Raw genomic sequence first — 6080 nt, forward strand, 5'->3', positions numbered from 1 at the left:
AATTAAGTTGGTACATTCTTGATTCATTTATAGATTCAAAGCAATCAGAAATCTCAAGAAAACTGTTTTCTGAAAAAAAAAATGATGATCCAATGCTAAAATTTCTATAACATTGCAAAAGACCCAGAAGGGCCAGAGCAATATTGGAAGAGAAACTGGAACTTTGAAGAGTTGCAGTTTTTAGTTTCAAAACTTACCACAAAGTGACAGCCGTGAGGACAGAACAGCTTTTGCATCAAAGTAAACAAATGGATTTAGTAAGACAGAATGGAGCCCAGAGATAACCAGACATAGGCCAGTAGATTTTTTTTTTTTTTTAACAAAGGTTCTAAGATGACTCAGTGGAGCATAGCAGTCTCCTCAACAGCTATGCCACCAGTGGCCTTCCAAAGGCCACTAACTTCTGGTCACAGAACCCTAACTCTCCACTGCTGCCTCACGTAACCTAGACAGAATGATTCTTTGTTTGAAAATAGCTCCTTCATCCTTTCTCGTGCTTGGCCCATCAACACCGTCCAACTTTTCAAACCTCCTAATGGAGGTGCATGGAGTGGTGACTGGTGAGCTTGGCTGTGTTACACAGGGTTGATATAATTTGGCTCCTTCATTTGTACTTCAGGCCAATTTCTTACTGTCTAGACTCCTCAGTATTCTTGTCTGGGGATTGGAGATAAGACAGGCAGCTCTTGCATGGGAGTGTAAAGACTCAAATACTTAGCTGGCCTCCAGAGTCGGGAGTTTCTCTCTCCTCTTTTTGAAGATCCTGAGGCTAATGAATAGCTCCTGTCTTCTGGGCCCTGCCTTGTTACTCTGGCTCCTTTGTGCACAGGGTTTAAAAGTAACCTCTCAGCACAATGCTCCTCTCCCTTCAAGTTCAGCTCCCATTCTGGCACCTTTCGTTGTTTTCATCCTGAGATTGGAAAAGCAAAGAGAAGTAGGACAATGTCAAGCTTTATTTATCCAGTATCTTGGTGCATATCACCTTGCATCAATAGCTCAAGGCAGCACATGCCTGTAGTTATAGAACTCCAGAGGATCAGACATTCAAGGTCATCCTTAGGCTACACAACTGCTGATGGCTGAACTTGGTGTGAACAGAGGAGAAAACTGCAGGGGAGGGATAGGGCAAATAGGAAGGTCCTGAAGCAGTTTGCCTTGGCATTGCTGAGACATGTCTGTAAGTAGAGAGACATGGAGGAAGAGGGAGACGAGTGGCCCAGGTTAGAAACCACATGCAGTACCTGTGGGTCCTAGAAGCTATGGTCCTGTTGATTTAGAGTTGTATGGCCTTCTGTGAACAGTGATCATGGAAGTGAACAGCAGCAATGGGCAACTGTAGACATCTTCAAATATTGGTAGACCTGAGAAACTGCCCCATTCTAAAGGGGATTCTAGATCTTCAAAGCAGAATGAGACCAGATAGAATCCAGTTATTCCATCTATCCCCAAAGAACTCTGATTATGGCAAGAATGGAAGCTCTATGCTAAGACTGCTGGATTTTTAGCTCAGCCCTTCCTCTTACAAGCTCTGTGACCTTAAGAAAGTTACTGTTGCTTCTCTTTCCCTCACTTTCTCCACTTATAAACCGTTATGGATGATGGCTATAAGGAGCTTCAATGTATTACTAAGAGTAGCTTGCTTAGAACGGCAATAGACCCTAAATAAATGCTCAAGAGATGTTAGTGATCACATAATATTCTAAGCCCCATAGATATCCGCATCCTGATCTCGGGTCCTTGTGAATATGTTATGCTATTCACAGGAGGAAGGACAGGTTAAGGTTGTAGATGGAAGAAAGGTTGTTAATCAGCTGACCTACATCTGATGACCCTGGGTTGTCTAAGTGAGTCCACTCTAAGCACAAGGATCCTTGCATTGAAGGAGTGAAAGGGGAGCTGGAATGATGGCTCAGTCAGCCAAGTGCTTGCTTTGCATGCACAAGGGCCTGACTTTGATCTCTAGGACCCATTTTTAAAAAGTTGGGTGTACAAATGGGTCAACTATATCAAACCCCTCCCCCAAAGTTCAGGGACCATTTCAGGAAAGGAGGCAGAAAGAAGAGACAGAGGCAGAGAAGGACCTGAGCCAACCTGTATCTTCCAGATTATGACTTCTGTACTAGTGAACTCACAGCGGCTGTGGCTGTCTGCTTGAGTTCAAGCTGGCCAGTATTTTAGCACTGACCGGGGAGAACGTCATGAACCCCAACTCTTAGCTCAGGAGCTCTTGACAGTTGATGTAGAAAAAAAGGAGAAGGAGGAGGAAGGGGAGGAGGAGGAGGAAGAGGAGGAGGAGGGGGAGGGGGAGTGGGAGAAGAAGAAGAAGAAGAAGAAGAAGAAGAAGAAGAAGAAGAAGAAGAAGAAGAAGAAGAAAAAGAAGAAGAAGAAGAAGAAGAAGAAGAAGAAGAAGAAGTTGAAGTTGTAAGGTAGTGAGTAGAAATGAGTAGATCTGGAGGACTTAGGGCATGACTGGAAGTGAATATGATCAAAATGCTTTATATGCATGCATGAAATTCTCAAAGTAATAAAAATCTATATTTTAAGTTGGGTGTACTTGTGTACTTGTTATTCCAGTGATTAGGAGGCAGACGCAGGCAGATCCTCTAACCAATAGAACTGTAAGAGGAAAGAAAGTTGACTTTGTTTAAGGTACTGATGTTGTAACCCCGTCACCGTCAACAGCTGTAAACTAACACATCCCCAGTCTTTCTCAGTGTGAAGTAAAAAGATTATGGACCATGTCTGTGCAATCTCAGACAGCGATGAATGGACAGAAGCCCCAACTTTGCCAGGTTCAATCTCTCCTCTCCCCAGGCAGAGACATCTGTGCTGTGGAGGGGCCATCAGGACCTGGGATTGGATTGCTGTGGGGACCATAACACCTTTGCACTAGACACTTGAGAACCAGTGACTCACAACACTCATTTGGTAGAATCCCCTTTCTCTCTCTCTCTCTCTCTCTCTCTCTCTCTCTCTCTCTCTCTCTCTCTTACATTGCACAGCCATTGATTTGCAATGTTGCAATGTTTCCTTGCCCTTTTTCTGCCAGAGAAAAACCAACTAAAGAGACAGAACAAATTTATTCTTCTCTCTGTCTGGCTCCCATTTACAGAGCTCTGCCCCCCTCCATTTCTCCCATCTCTGACCATACTTCTGCAAAGTGTGGCTTTGCATAGAGGAAATGATTTTGTTTCCCATAACTAGCAATGGTGGCGATGATGAACAGCAGTAGAATGCAGGGTCTTCATCTTTCAAGTCCCATTGGGCAGCAGATTGATTATTTGCATTTTGTTATTCTCCTCCATTAAGAGGACATTTTCAATGTATCTCATCAACAAGGAAGCTGATGCCAGAGAGCTTCACAATACACTGTATTTGCAACTTTAAAAAAAAGAGCAGTGCTAGAATCAATTATATACTAGTAAATGTGTTAACTGCCAGCTAGCTGAGAGAAAGAGCAAGTAAGAAAAGCAGCCCCTCTAGTTTAATGTCCCCATTACCAAGGAGCAAATGCTTTCTCTGCAGCCAACTTCATAAAACTGGCATGGGGCCAAATTTGACTCTGCTGAGCACATCTCTGGAATCCCAAATATTCACCTCCTAAGTCATAAGAACACAGACTTAGATTCCTTTTTTTTTTTTTTAAGGAATGAGCCTATCTCAAAAGCAAGAGCCATCCCCAGGTCAGGAAAGAAAAACTACCGCAAAACAATTATCTGGTACAGTATTTTTTTCAAATTGAATTATGACTCAAAATAGCTGTAAAAATCAACTTGCTTGTTTGTGGTTTGCAACCAAAATTTTTTCAAGAAAGAAAAAAAAGAAGGTCAGAGGGCAACAGAAGAAGAAACAGCAACTATATATTTTTGGGAGAATGTTGGTTTTCTCCATGGATGTGGGTGGATATCTGTGCTGGATCACAAGCAAAATGTGTGTGTATGTATATATATATATATATATATATATATATTTGCTGTGTCTCACAGTCAAATGTTTAAGCACCAACCTGGTGAATCTAGCTTTCTAGAAAGTTGTACATAACAGTCACAAGTGGGAGGGGGGAAAGAGGATCAGTACCCTGAGAACCCTCTCTGCACGGGAAATGGATCTGGGGCAGCCCAGGCAGGGTACAGGCACACAGGGTGAAGGTGAAGGGCTCAGCAGACCTCTGTCCCCTGTTCTCCTCCAAGGCTAAGGGTGAGCTACAGGAAGCAAGTGCCACCAGAGCCTGGAGGACAGAGGCAGCGTGCATGAGAAGGAGAAAGCTCCACCGGAAACTCGCTGCAAGCTAGCTGCCTCGGGAGCCCACCACAACCTTTACCAGACAACCAGCACTGCAAGATAAAAATAACCTCAGGGTCTCGGCCCTGCTGTGCAGGGCAAGGAAGAACACACTATGTAGGGGGCTCTCATGTCAAGGGGCTGGGTTTGGGATCATGCAGTTGACACTACGTGGAGCCACAATTTCCTGTTCTACAACTAAAGGTCAGTTTTCCTGCCCAAGGATATCAGGACCTGGTGCCAGGAGTGGGATCCTCTAGGTCTAGAGTCTCTGTCCCCTGTTTGTTCCTTAGCCTAGGATGGCTTTGTTTGTTTGTTTGTTTTTGTTTTGTTTTGTTTTGTAATGACTTGTGCTATGGACTGGGCAAATGGTTGGGATGGTAAAGTGTTTGTCTCAAAAGTAGGACTTTAGTTTGGATTCCCAGTGCTTCCATAAAAAAAGCTAGGCATGACACTGTAATCCCAGGGCCAGGGAGTCAGAGACAGGAGGTTCCCTGAGGCTCCTGGCTAGCTAGCTAGTCTAGCTGTACTGAAGAGACTCCAGGTTCAGTGAGAGATCCTGATTCCAAAACTACAGTGGAGAGGCAACTGAAGAAACAACCACTCAGTATCAACCTCTGGCTTACACACACACACACACACACACACACACACACACACACACACACTAAGAATAATATTAAAGGATCACCCCTCCAGAGGGTGCTCTGGGGACAGTGAGAAGCCCTCTCCTTAGCTAATGCCTGCTCACACTTAAACCCCAAGGCTCATTATGTTAGTAGACAACTTACCTAGAAGACTCTACTCTCAGAAAACAAAGAGCTGGGGGTTTCATTTCTGCCTGGTCTCAGAGTATGGTGGCTAGTGAATGAGCCAGTTTAAGCCTTGCTTTCAACTTCTCTTGCCTGTCTTAGAAACCACCACATCCCTCAGTGGTGAACAGTGCTCAGGAGGACATGGTGAGTTTGCAAGGTGCATTTGCTTGCTTTTCATTAGTTTCTGTCGCGTTTCTTGAACAGGCATCCACACCACTCAGGAGTTTGAGAGAAAGAACAAATTGACATGTATGTGGTCATAAACAATTCAGTGAAGTTTAGCATTTCCTGCCATCAGGGGTGTAGGGGACAAGCCACAGCAATGTCAGCGGGACCCTCTTTTCACCAGCAGAAGTCACGAGTGTTTTCATTTTTTTTTTCATGCCACATTGGTTGTGGGCATCATGAAATAACACTTGTCGTCATGGCGACCTCAAAACACACCTGCTGCTGGATTGCACCGTGCAGTGCTTTAAGAAGGAGGAGATGTAGGACTTTCCCCATGTATCTATGTGTTTCTAAAATATCTTTCAATAGCTGCATCTTAGCAGAGTTGATGTTCTTTGCAGCTTCCTGCATCTTAGGGTATTTAAAACATTATTCTGAAAGGAGAATCGAAACTCCCTCAAGGTTCTGAAATGATTCACGACGCAAAAGAATCCCTCTGTCCCTCCCTCCCTCCCTCCCTCCCTTCTTGCCTAAAAACTGGTGGTACTGTGACCCTGAGAAGAAGAGCCATAGCCGTGTACAAAGGCAAGGAGGATGTACCGCTATCCCATAAGGCCCAGGGAAAAACAAGAAAATCAACAATTGCACAGTAACCCGGAGGTAATCCATGGGTGGAAGTTAAACAAGAGGCGTGGCTGAGAAGCCTGGGAGAGCTTGTGGAACCCGGGGTAGTGAGGAACTGGTAGCTGCCACCTTGTTTCTTTCTCTGAATGCCTGGTCCACTTCTAACCAAGATGAGAGTCCATCTACCAAACC

Source organism: Mus caroli, chromosome 17 (genome assembly GCF_900094665.2).
Source record: "Mus caroli chromosome 17, CAROLI_EIJ_v1.1, whole genome shotgun sequence".
NCBI lineage: Eukaryota > Metazoa > Chordata > Mammalia > Rodentia > Muridae > Mus > Mus caroli.